This window comes from Bombus impatiens, unplaced genomic scaffold (genome assembly GCF_000188095.3).
Source record: "Bombus impatiens unplaced genomic scaffold, BIMP_2.2 scf_0724, whole genome shotgun sequence".
NCBI classification, from domain to species: domain Eukaryota; kingdom Metazoa; phylum Arthropoda; class Insecta; order Hymenoptera; family Apidae; genus Bombus; species Bombus impatiens.
Window position 1 is genome coordinate 119,236 of NT_177143.1, and position 14,536 is coordinate 133,771.

The 14,536-nt window shown below is 33.5% G+C and overlaps 1 protein-coding gene across 2 annotated transcripts in view; it reads left to right on the top strand.

Annotated features, from left to right (window-relative positions):
- LOC100750012 (pyrokinin-1 receptor) overlaps positions 1-14,536 on the top strand; it is a 32,695-nt gene that overhangs the window by 14,856 nt on the left and 3,303 nt on the right. The gene's annotated exons all lie outside the window — the stretch shown is intronic.

A 14,536-nucleotide genomic window follows, 5' to 3' on the forward strand; every position in this document is an offset into this window, starting at 1 on the left:
TTTATAACGGGCCCTCGAGCTAGCTGAACATGTACTGCGGAGACGCATCGACATCTGGCAATCATCTTATTCGAAGAATAGGGTCTGCGTATGGCGAGCTACGGGACAGAGACCGTTGGAATGTTTACTGTCGAGTGTTACAACTATTTCCTTTTTAAGGAGAGCTATAGAATTATTCCATGCCTTTGTTAGACAAAACGTTCATCCCGTGACCGCGGCTACGTTCGGCGACTGGCTGTCGCCTCGAGCCCAAGCTCATTATCACAACTCTCGAACAATTACAATCGGATTGAATAACTACAATTGTTTAATTACAGCTATAGTAGACTCTAGGTTACAGTGTTGCGGGATTAATCAAAATTCCAAAGACTCCGGTGTTCTTTCATCTCCGACATATAAAATATGTATTTCGAGCACGTGAAGTCACCGGCTGTGTGCATTGCGTCCATTTTACATGGAGGTTTCATGTTTCTCTTATAAATATTGCAATTCTACTTGGTCACGCACTGCAATATTCATATCGAAATTACCGAACGAAAGAGTTTGTAAAATAAAGAGTTGATGTATCGTAATATAAAAATATTTCTTTCTATTCCATGGAATTGGTCGTAATTTTCAAATAGGAGTCCCTTTGCTTAAATCAAATATGTTTACTGTCTTCATATTTGACATCGGATCTTAAGATTCGTAAGATCCAATGAAATTTAAAAAGTTCGACTCCAAATTCCGTGCTGCATTAAGAAATTCCTTCGTCGATGGTCTGTCGAAGCAAAGAAAGTTGCTATTGTTGTCTATAACACTAATTTTGAAACGATACCGAGATCTAATTTGTTGTTGTAATTTGAAATTTGTTGCTAGTGGTGTATATTTGATTGGAACAAAAAAATGCCTAATTTTGAAGATCACAATCAATGCTATATACTATATACTGATATTATTGATAATTGTACGATATGCAAAGTAAAAGTGTAAATGGAATCAATTTGCTAACTGCATAAATAATAATTTTAATGAAAATTGTTGATTCAAATGAACATTATATGATTCCACATTTTTTATTACATATTATTTGATTTTTTCCTATCACTCGTATTTCTTGGAATTTCAAGATCATCTTCGATATTTAAAATGGTAGTTAAAAAGTTTTGTTGGTCAAGAGTGTCGTAGATAATATTACAGGAAAAGTTCTACGATTTATATTAAAATGATCATTGAACGACTTTTAAAGAGATCCGACTACGTTTCTGTCGGTCGACATACTTCCGCTATATTTGATTTTTCGTCGCTTATTATATTCCACTTGTAGATCGCGGAAGATTCTACTTCAATGAGAATGCTTCTTAACGATGTCGTTTGTTATTCCCGTCAGAATGGCCGATGTTATTGATTTCAAGTTCGCAAATTTCTTCCACATTATAGAGCCCCACGTATATCGTAATTGGCAATACTTTTCAAGAGGGATGAAATTTTCGAGCTAGATAGTAATTTGTTTTGAAGGAAAACATCTTTTAATAGAATTTTGAAGAATTTCCTACCGTGAAATTGTAAAATTAATTGGGGAATTACGTTTGAGGATTTATATTTGAAAACTTTGTAATAAAATTGATAGGACTCTCTTTCTTCTCCATTCTCTTTAGATTGACTTGAAATTCGTTTCCTTGTAGTAAGACACTTTTTAATCAGGATCTTGCAACTCGCAACTTCGTTTTCAATATGCATTGGAAATACGATTACTTGCTTCCAGGACAACGGATGAATAAGTCGAAGTTCCATCTTGTGTTAAAACTCGGCTCAAACTCGCGACATCTTTCCATAACAGTAGCACGTTTGAAGGATTCGACTCGTTTAGGAGCGAACAAAATTTATGACAATCGTTATGATATTTTCATTGCAATGATAGGAATGGTTAAGCATCGCATGAAATAATAAAGTAGCTTTATCCTCTCATAAACGTTGAATTATAGCTGTAGGAAACTTTGGCTGGAATCCCTCGTAACTATTCTCGTATCAAACCTGTATTTCTATTTATAATGTTTTGTGTTTCATCAGAGTATTTGAATAAAAAGCCTTGAATTTTAGCTAATCGATCGTGCGTCGTACAGCATGATTTGAATTCGACTTTGCAGAGAAATTTATTCGATAGTGAAAACAATTATTTAAAAACATTTTGATCTTCGTTTATCAGTGTAACGTTCAACAGATAACTCTGATATGAATCTCGACACTGAATGATAAGGCTTGCAAACCTAAGTTTCTATTGTCGAAGCCTTTTTGACGACATACCAATCTTCAAACTATAAAATGACTCGACCAAATTTAATGGAGGACTTGTGTCACGTCGTCGTGAAAAATTGTCAGCTTACCGAAATCCTAAAATATTTCAAAGTCCGTAACATTAATTCGAATTTAAATTGCAACACGAGAAGTTCCTGTTACGATTCATTTTAATTCTCCATATATTCTAAATAATCCCTCGCAGCATTTTCGTCAAATGAAAATTAATTTCTCCACTTGAAACCTCTCTCTTCGAATATAATGCCTTCCCGCCAGTAATCCATAAACGCAAACCGGAAGTCTCGTGTATTCCTAGTTTCTAACTTCCTGAATGAACTAGCACCACGGAAATCGCTCAAACATTATTTCAACTGGTGATTTACGAGACATTTGTAGTCAGAGTCCGAAAACACCGCAAACAGACCATTAAACGCCACCTTAGTGCGACCCATTCACCCTTTATCTCCTTTAATCCCTTGCCAACTGTTCTGTTAGCTTTTTACCGTTAAACGACCAAGTCATGTACTCGTTCTTTTCCGAAGATTTCAGTCGCAACCCGCTGCCTATTTATACTCGTGTTAAGTGAAAATCGCCTTGTCTATACTTTTATACTCGTTCGTGGATTTACGAGGTGTGGCGCGTGCAATCGATAAACGACCACTTATCGTCGATACACCGCGAATAGATTGCATTTAATTTGCGATACTAAGTGATTTATAATTAACCCACCGATGAACAATGTTACGTCAATTCGATATTTCGTTGGGCTTTTTTCTTTGGTCAACGTAGAGACATTTGCGAATTCCTTTTATTTAATTTCGTATTAACACAGCATTTACTTTGGAATTTTTAATGCAATTTGGAATTTCTCATGTATATTCAGATATTTCTGAAACATTGATGCAATATCTAATTTGCAATATTTTTTTTTTCTTAGGTAACATAGATATTTGAGGATTCTTAACTATGTCTAATTTGTAATATTTTTTTATTTCACCTAGATATTCCCGAATTTATTTGTTTAATCTCGCGTTAATGCAATATCTCATTTGCACTTCCACGTGTCGATAAACATCCCCGAATGTTTCCTTTTATGGCGATTAACGAAGTATCCATAATTTCCCCTCCCTCCAACGTTCAGTTTAAATTCAATGCGATGAACATCGTTTAGCGGTATATGTACGTTTTAAACAAATACAGCTAAAAAATAATTATCATCCGTTTCCTCGTAGCAAATTCGTGGGAAGGTTACCACGTTTTATTTGATTAAAACAGGAAGTGGGAATTATTTATTACGAACGCCTGCCAAAAAGCGCGTCTAAAAAAAAAGCATTCTTTACGTCTCATTTAGAAAGATGGGACCTTGAAATCTTCGAAAAGGATTCATTCCCTGCTGGAACGATATGTCACGCTAAGATCGTTTAATTTTATTGTAGGAAAATTTATTTCTACCTCCGATCGTATCTTCGGAACTAGGAATTCCATTCGGTTTGTTCGATTTACAACAGTGAGAACGGGATTAAGAAACAGGAATATGAGTTCGTGAAACACAGAGAGTTCGCACACGGCTAGTGTAAGCAGATCGGTCAGGAAATAGATCGTATTCTAGCATGACCTCGTGGAATCTTATACAAACCGGCTCTGCCAAAATACAGCTGTAAATAGATGCCTCGAGATGGTATGTTGCTGCTTGTTACGGAACGCGTTCGAGAAATTGTCCGTTGACATAACGATGGCGATGCTTCTTTGCTTCGTCAGACTTTATCCTTTCACGCTCGATGTATACGCTACCTTATATTTTAATAAACTAACTAAATCAACCAAACGATAAATATATCTGTTTTCGATGAAGTAAACTTCCAGCTTTAGTGTATTATCTCTTCTTTATTAAATCAGACGAAGAAATGTGTTTCTATTATCCATAATTAAGCGTTTAGCATTATTAAAATAATTTTTAATATTGCGACGAGTTTTTAGATATTGGAACAATCCTTTTCACGAGGTTGAGCAAAAAGAAATGTTTCGTTGAAACGTTGCAAGCTGCACAATATTTATTATTCTCTCTAGCCATTTTGTAATCTCTTCTTTATTATTCTCCACCTGTTCGTACAAATAAATAGCTCTATCTTTAACATGGATTTTCAATAATTGTAAAATAACAAATTTAAAGGATATATAAGAAATGGCGAATGCTTGTTTTATCTCACTGTTACTTAGGAGGGTGACTTTTCCTTCCCACCAAGAACAGATTTGCTCTTCACATGGAGAAACTAGCTTCATCCAAGGTTCTCCTCTCTCTTTTTCTTTTTCGTTTCTGTTTGTGTAACTTGGTCAGCAGGAATTCACCAGTTTTTGGTGGGTTTTGATCGTTGCCGATGCTAGAGCTGCACATTATACTTAGAATAGATACACACTGACGTTGGAAAGAGGTTTATGAGAGAGATACTGTGCGCTTTATATTGAGAAATGCGAACACGAAGTCTCTGTATATACAATTTGCATGTACATATATCCTTTCAGTGTAAGTTTCGAATATATAAGATTGTTTTTCACTGATTTATTTTATCAACTATGATAAATGAAGCGTCGTACAGTGCGACATGCAATGGACAAGTTTCTTCTTTATTAGACTCTGATCATTATCAGACTTTGATCTTATTATTCTCCTTGTTCTCCCAAAAATCGATAGATGATTAGTAAAAATTGTACATCAAAATCTAATCGAATCTCGTTCGTTATATTAGGTCGTCCGAAAAGTTTATTTCGTTTTATAAGGAAATAATGGATGCGCAACATTTTCCGTTTTATATTATTTTGTCGAAGTACGTATGATCCATTTTCTTCTATCAAAATAAAGATCACAACGTTCGACAGATTAGGTTTCATGTTTGTATAAAGATGCGTCGTTGTAAAACACGTGTCTGTAAAAGAAAGACACTTTTCGGACAACCTATCACATTTCTGTTTGTTGATTCTTGTCAACCAGTGTCTGCTACATCTTCAATATGGAGAATTTGAGCAGAGATACGTGTAACATTAATTTCCAATTAAAAAATATCTTTCTTTCTTTAAAGGACAATTAATAGCATTTTAAAAAGATTACATCCTGTAATCTTGATTGTTCCGTATCAAGAAGACATTTTATTAGATTGCTATATTATTCTCTCGTCCTGCGAACTGCTACACTGAATGTTTTTAATCGTTCTAGTGAAATTTAGTGAAATAGGATTGGCGTTTGCCAAAAAATGGGAAGATTGTTTCTGGCATTGGCAGTGTTTATTTAAATGTCTGTTTCATAAAATGTTTGTTTTATAAAATGCTTATTCGAACGTCACTGTGTGTAGTCAGACAAAAAAATAAATATTCAAGATATTTCAACCGAATCAGAGAGCAGGGAAATTACTAACGAAGGTTCGTTAAACAGACTTTTACTCGTTTCAGATCCCCTCGTACCTAGTTTCGGGAAAACCGCATATTACATGCATTTTTTATCTTTGCTCCGAATCCTCGTCCAAATGTTGCACTCTGTATCACCTCGATGATACCATGAGATGCCGTGAGCTCGAGAGAAAAATAGTATTGTTACATCAACGATGACTTAATAATGTAAAAAGTTAAAATTCACGAAATTGCTTCAATACGATTTAAAAACGAACATCCAACGTGAACACATTTGACAAAGCTATTTTTCCAATGGCATCAAATCCACGTTTATTTAAAAAAACTACGTGAAAATCTACGTGAACAAATTCGTTACACGGTTAGCAGGTTTTTCGATAGAAAAATCTATCGAATCAAATACTTTTCCACGTCACTGTAACTTTCTTCATTCATGTAAAGACTAACACACCAGCAGAATACCTGAGGTTGCACGAATTTGGTGACCAGACGAGAACTAGTTCTTTCTACGAACATGGAAGAAATCTAATAGCGTGTGAAGCAACCTAAGCCGTGTCCCTTTTTGAAAGATCCAATATTTCGCTAGCGTTGCAGCCAGTCTTCATCAGAGTCTAATGATAATCTCATACTTATAGAGAATGTAATAAAGTGTAACCATAAGAAATACTTTGCGGAACTAACAATTTTTCTAAATGATTTTTAAAAACTTTTGAAACGTGTATTCGACATATTGCGCGTGTAGTTTGAAAGTATCGCGATGTAAAATAATTCGATGAAAACGATTGTGTGTCAGAAGAAGAAACTAAGAACGAAAAATTATAAAAATAATATTCGACCGTTGTCTCTTACAGATTATTCTTTTGCCGTCTATATTATGCGTCTAGCGAATAACTTTTGGAATCTTCTAAACGGTTCTTCTGCTTATCCTACAAAGCTTGTTAGAGCTGTATCACTTTCGAAATACACGTGCGATATTTAAATGGTCTGAGATACAAAAATGACGAGTCTATCGAAAATTTGATTATTGGAAACACGTGAATTTGCAAAGACCATGATTCGTTTCGTTTTTTCGAATAGGCGATGGAAAAATAATTGAACTCGCAAGTGATGAACTGATAATGAAATGATAATAAATTGCAGTGATTCGTTTGAGAAGATTCACGGTTAACTTATTAAGAATAATTCATTCGACTATAAATCTGTTCTAGCTATTCTATAAATACATCTTTGTTTCAACGTAGTTACGTTAGTCCCTAACGAATAAATTCATTTACATATAATACATTTATTTATACACCATCGGTGACGTTTAACATTCATCAAATTTTGTCGTTGCTACAAAATGGCTGGCTTGATACAAAGTTCATGAAAAATGAGCGAAAAGGCAGAGAAATCTCAGATAAGTCGGCTTTCCAAATTTACGAGTGCTCTAGGGGACTACTTATCTTCATCCACTATGTATTCGCCAGTGAAGAGATAACCACGACAAAAATTCCGGCCATCAAATGTGAAACCGGACCGTACGATAGATTTTCACCTGTCACGCGGATGAAAAGGTGAAATATTGTCACGAAATAAAGGTCCCTTGGCGCGGAAGCATCAACTATCGAATATCGATCATTTTTCCATTCAGTAACTATCCAATATGGAAGAACAAGGCAATTTAGATCTCGTCTCTTGTCGTAATTTGTTTCTCTTTTTCTTCTTTTTTTTTTCAAATCGATTGGCGTCCGATTAATTTCCATTTCAATTGAAATTCCCGATGCAAGGATTGTTTGATATGCCCAGGATAAAAGTTTCTCGATTCAAAGTGGCTTACGAAAATAGACTTAAGCGTAATTGCAATTTTTGCAAATTGTCACGCGATTCTAATTTTTTAAAATTACTGTCGAATAACAATTTAAGTATGCGATGATTTTATTTTTATTTTTACTTTGCTCAACTTAAACTGTTTCTTAGAAGGAATATTTTTCATCGAAGCTTGGATGTTCGCCATTGAATTATTCTTTCAAAAATCGAATTCATTCATCCTTACTCTCATTCTTCATTTATCCTTACTCTCTGTTTTTTACGTCAACAGAAAAATGAAATAATTCGCACGTCATCGGTGTCGCGAAGGTAACACCAGTAGGGACCAAAAGACTAACATTGAAAAGTTTCTGCATATATATTTGCTCGATATCGATTCTTGCAATTTAGTAGATTGGATTCACGCGACGTAGAATCGAATACGGTCAACGTCCAGTTGCTCGCTATTCCCCATGACTGTATAAATCATTCTCTGTCAAATATTTGCCGTGCAAACAAGCACAGTTGGGCGTGTGTTCGCGAAAAGTTCGCCGGAGGAAGACAAGCTCGTTTGAAACTCGCAATTGAAATAATCGAGTCACTCTAGCGCGTTGTTCCTTTCATTTGATAGTGGAAAAATCAAGTTAAACAAAGAGCAGATGTTTTCAGGCGAACAGTGGGCATTAAGCTTGGAAATTTATACGACTGTGAAAGATTTATGATTCTGGAATAGTTATTGGTTCGAAACCATTTTGCAATTGGCTTTCTGTTCGTTGTAATTGAGAAAATTTAATTAGAGAATTCGTGAGAATATTTATAACGTTAAAAATCTAGACGTTGTTACAGAAAATCTTCTAAGGAAGAAATTCTTCGTGGAAATAAATGTCTTGTATCCTTGTATTGCCAAAAAATTTACTGAACTTTTATTCAATTCTCGTAATTCTAATTCCACTTTGAGTTTAATCAAATCTCTAACATATTAAACGATGTATCTTCATCGACGACGAAAAATATTCTTCAGTTGCTATTTTTGTTTGAAAAAACTTACGAAACTTGTTGTGTCAAATTCTCATTGTTCCATCTTTTCCATTGCAACGTCGGTTATTTATCTTTTGTTATTTATCTTCTGCGTTAACTCGATGTACAAAATGTTTAACTCGTAAAACAAGATATCTTCGTCAACGGGTAAAAATTATGTTTTCCGCAGATATATGAATTCTCATAATTCTTATACTCGGATCGTTGACAAAAATTATATACTTTTCTTACTAGCTTATCTTTCACGTTCTTTACTTCAACTGGAAAAGAAAAATCTCCAACGTGTAGAACGATGTACCTTTATTAAGAGACATAAAAATTCTATGTCCATTTAAATTCTCCTAATGCTCGACTGCAAACTCACGTTCTCTTTTAATTCATATACAGCCTTATTGCACTTGGCGCAGTTTACAACGCCTTAAGTGTCAGCCTGTATTTTTTAAATGCCTCGCTCTAAACATCCTGTCACGGAACAACCAACGTTAATTAGGAGACTGAGAAATTGCGTAAAAGTAGTTGCGGGAATATTACTTGAAAGTTGAATGAATCCAGATATTGTCTCGATTGTCTATTTATAGAAGAGACTGAAATTCAAATGAAAACGATAAATCGTTCATGAAAATGGACGAGCAACAATGTGTCGTTCGAGTTGGTAATATATCGCATCGCATGATACGTCCACTTAAACGATAGATGTTCCTACGATGACGATTTTCCGTCTTTGATTCGAAGTTTATTTTTAGTTTGGTCGTTTTATAATTTATTATCGTATCATAATTCTTTACACGCCGATATCTCAATTGTATTTCTATTACATTGTCGTTGTTCCTATATTTGAACGTTCGGAATTAAAAATCGAAGATTTCATAGTGATAGAGATAAAAGGTAATCTAAATTGAAAGAAAATAAATCGGAGAAGAAGGCAGAAACGAACAGCGGAAAACGCTCTTAAAATTTAAACGAATCCAATAAACGTTCAAAATAACCCACTGAAATTCATTTCTCCATGCTGCACAACAGCTTCGTCGAGCATCCTACTATCGATCGTAAAATTCGAGTCTCGCCTTTACCGATACCCTTAAATGTAATACAAAACCTTCTTCTAGTTTTCGCTACAATTCTTCCAATGCCATAGAGTATCGAGAAACGAGCACACGCTACTGGCTAGAAGTTTACATTGTTAGGTGTTTAATAAAATCGAAAATTTTGTGAAAGTAGTCCGCATGCATGGAATTCTCTTCATTTAGAAAAATCTTTGGACGACGATCTATCAGAATACGAAGAAAATGTCCCGCTAATATATTTTTAGAAAACATTAAAATCGCTGTATGTTCCATAGGATCAGAAAATTTGTAGAAATAGCTCGCACAAGATTCTTCCACGAAAGTTCTTCTTCTCCTACTTAGTTCCTCTTCTTCTCTATATTAAAACGAAGATAAAGAACATTTTTCTACTAATACGATTATTGCGTCAATACCAAAATAAATATAAAATTGACCAAAAAAATCAGTAAAATACAATTAAAAAAACCATTCCAATCTCTTGACCAGCACAGCCTATAAATACGTATCAGAGGAAATGCGTGTGCGTACACGATTGTTGGATATTTATTGCGGAAACGCCTGTTTCTCAGCGTTTTCCATGGCCTGTACAATCTTATTCTGTTCACGAAGATCAGGGAATGATGGATAAGCGGCCTTTTTTTTATGCAAAGTAACCGACTGGCGAAACCACGACGTCAAAAGACGATAGTGAAGGATGGACTGGAACGCGAAGAAAGCTTTCGAGGTCGATAAAATCGATCGGAATTTCATTTCAGAAGTAAAACGTCTTTCATGTCTTTCCACGCGACTCTCGAGCGTTCGAGGGATAAATAAGCTAATGTAATCTGTATGTCTGGTGAATCGAAAAGTGGACGATGCAGTTCAGAGAGTTTGTGGCTTCTGTGAAGTGATTAATACATTATCGAATTTGTGGAGTGCCATGGATTATTGAATCTACATTGATCCGAGATTTTGATTATTGCTTTGATTATTGATAGTAGGGGAACTTGAAAAACTTCAAATTTGCTTTTATCGAATAGATGATCTACATTGTCTTTTTATTTTCATCATGTAGAAAGGTATATTTATAATTCCATCAGTTTTTGCGTCAGAGAGGAAAATTATTATTTATACAACCTGGGTTTAATTTTACAACAACATTCGGTTCAGCTTCGATTGTTTCGTGACGCTGCAAGTGGAAGGTTGTGTTGTTTCCGCGAATGGTGGCATATCTTGTGTTAAGTCAACCTTGTAATGTCGTTGAGACGACTCACGAAGATTTCCTCGCAAATTTTGAAAAACCTCCCTTTTAAAATTTACATTTTTTTTAGTTGCCTCACCATCAATGGCAACGAAAGATATGTTTTATAAGGAAATGAAAGTTAATGTCTGTTTTTGACAAATCAAGAGTTCGAGATCACTTTTAGGAAATGATTGTAATTTATTACGAATTACAAAATTCGTGTTGGTTATTATATTGTGCTGAATTATCACATTTATTTAGTAAATTAAAGATGATGAACGTTTCCTTTATTTTAGAATTATCACTGATCACACAAATTCAGCTACATCGATTAAATGATAAATTTATTAATAACTCCATAATGATAGCAATAGTGCTATAAAAGGATAAAGAATAAAATTCACATAATTCAATGAAATATCCCTTACAAAAGTATGAATGCAAAAATATATTTCGTACATTTTATTCTTTATGACCAATTTTTTTTTATAAAACACAATGAACCGAACGCAAGAAATGGTCGATGACTGTAATAAAATGTTCGTAGAAAATCTCATACTGATTATAAAATATTCAAAGAGACATTGTTGTCGTTTGTAAACGCAATAACGAAATGTCAACACCAGCATTATCTTTCACGAAAAATCAAAATTATGAAACGTATTATATAAATTACATCGAAACGGATGCGAAAATACTCGAAAGCAAACAACGTTTGAATCATCGTGTTCACTGATTTTCTTTAATTCACGAACGAGATCCGATTACTTGTTTGATAAACGAGTTGACTGGCGATTATGTGGGCGCCCACATTTTTTTGTGAAATACGAATATTTGTTAGCGAGGTCGTTGCCTCGAAACCGGCAACTTTCGCCTAATGCCGAAGCGTAGTTGATCTTTCAAATGATTTAATGACCTTAATTTCATATCCAAATTCTATCGCTATTTCAATAAGCAGAAGAATCTTTAATGATCTTTTTGGAACAACTTCAACGTAAAATTGAAATAAAAGATGTTTATCAATCAATTAATATTTTCTTTAAACTTAAAATATTTTTAAAAAATGGACGATTAACTCGACAATGAGTGAAAGAACGCATAGAGTAGAAGTATAATCGTCTAAGATTTCGAGTAACTGGATGTTAGTTCAGATTTTAAACAATTTGGTTCAAAACGTTCATTTTATTTCTTATCATTTATTCTTTCAAAATCGTAGCAATTTTGAGGTAATTTAAATTATTTTTAATTTATTTAATATTACACACTTGGATAGAGTATACAATAGAATCAACTTATAAACAAAAACTTAGATCTTCTTTCGTAATTGTATGAATTGTGTATCTCGTAATTATACAACCCCTCGTATTATTGTTCTATATATTGTTTTTTGGTTAAAAAAAATATCGTATTCTAACCTCTGATCTCCCATAAATAATCTACACGTGGAAGCGATTTCCTTTTTACCAAAATCTGTTATTTTACGGATCACCGATTCGAAACATCTCGTCATAAACTGTATACTGTTTCCTATCCGAAGAGATCTTATCTGGAAGAATATGTTTTCTTATACAATGCAGTTTAGATGTAGATACGGTGCATTATCATTATAAAAATATTAAATTGCTGCATATATGCATGAAAAATGTCGTTCTCGAATTTCAATGTGAATTTCAATTCGAACATTTGAATTTGTGCCAATACCATTAACTAAACTTTATTTCGCTGTCGATTGTTTTATTTGAACGTCGTTCGTATTAAGGAACGAGAAACGAGCTATAATACACGGTTTATATCAACGAAATTCATCATAAAAATGTTAGAACCTCGTTATTAACAGTTATGAATAATCAAAATATTCGCGTGATTTATAAATATGAGTTTAAGCTTGGTGAAAATATTGTAAAACATATTGAAAGCATACGTACATTCTAAACGTTACGTAAGTGTGTTTATGTAAATATTGGAATAATTCAGGTTAGGTTCATGAAATTCAAGGTTGGCGACTTTTCATTAGGGAAGCAACCAAGCTGTATTTTGTGTGTCAAAATGGCTACACAATTCCGAAGATTAAAACATCGGAATCTTTATTAAAATATTCTTCGAATCCTTCCTGATTCTCTTGTTTGAAAACTTAAACAATTTTTGAACAAATAAATTCTTTCGAAGTAACCAAATTATCGAAACAATATTTTTTAATAACTTTTTCATTCTAGAACAGATGTTTCTACGAAATCTGGAGCAATGAATGTTGTTTATTATTAAAGAAACAATCGTAAAATTATATGAGAAATATACGATCAAATATATGTATTTAGATTAGGTTTATTTATAAAATCATATTATTTATCTTATCATTTACTTACGAAGTCAATATCAAATTAAATATGTTACGTTCTCTAATGTACCTGTTAGATGACATTAACGTTTTAATTTAGGAAAACGATATTTCATATTATGCGTTAATTCAGTACAACGCTTATCTAATTACAAACAATTCTGAACATCTTTATGGTTCATTAGTATTCAAGTATTTGAATTAGACAGGATCCTTCGAACGCTTAACAGTCCATTGAATCGAACTGAATCGATCACTTTCGAAAAGGTAGAAGTGCACAGACGTGAATCTAATATATATTCAGTTATTCAAGGAATCTAGACATTTACTTCTGTCTGCTCGCCATAGAACTCTCTTTATTTGAAAAGGAACTTCCGGTGAACGAAGAGCTAGTGATTTACCGGCGCAAAAAAATAAAAATAAAATAAAAAAGTGAATGAAACTAAGATACTTGTAGATTTTCTTTCAAATAAAATGGTCGTGGGAGAATCCACTCTTTAACAGAGCAAGCAATTAAATTAGCAGTATGTTGTTACTTCCTTCGAATTATTTGTTGAATAAAAGATTTCACAGATAATTAATAAATCACGAGAATTAATGATTAATTATTTGAGTCTACCTTTTTCATGAAAAATATGTCGACTGTAAGCAGAGAAGATAGAGAAGATCGAAACGTTAAAAAGTCGGAAATGAAGGTAAATGGCCCCGGCGCGATTTGACAAAATTTACGAGCTTTCCTACCGTGCTGTTTATTAACGTCACCTTATAAGCCCATCGATTTATCTACCAAACAGTCAAAAAGCGAACTTTGTTTTGCCTCTTTATTACTATCCTTTTATTATAACTCTTTTAACGATGTTTCTAATAACATATATTTATGTGATGTTTTCTCTTTATCTTGACTTAAGAGGCTGTGCTAACAACGTTTGGCCCCAAATAACTGGGGCACCCTGTATACTATTATGAATGTCCGATCGTTTGTCATAAATTCTTTCGAAATTTGCATAAAATATTACAGTTCCGAAAATTGAAGGATTTATCGAAGCAAATCTGCCTTAAAGCCTATGGAATAGATACTTTAATTAAAGGGAAGTTTAATACCCACACAAATTGCTTGTGGCGAGTTACTAATCACGATACTAATTATTTTCAGGGGTCTAAAATTATAGGTAAATATAGGAATTTAGTTATTTCCAAAATCTTGAGTTTATAGATGATCTCAATTATGCTATACAAATACCTACTTTTATATTTGATTTTAATTCCAAAAAAGATCCATAACTGTAAATGTTATCATACGTAACAGAGTTATTAATATTTATTTACAAAATGTTAAAAGTATATATACTTATTGTATTCGATACCAACAACGTAGGAGATCTCAAAGATAAAGGTGTGATTATTTCATAGATAGTT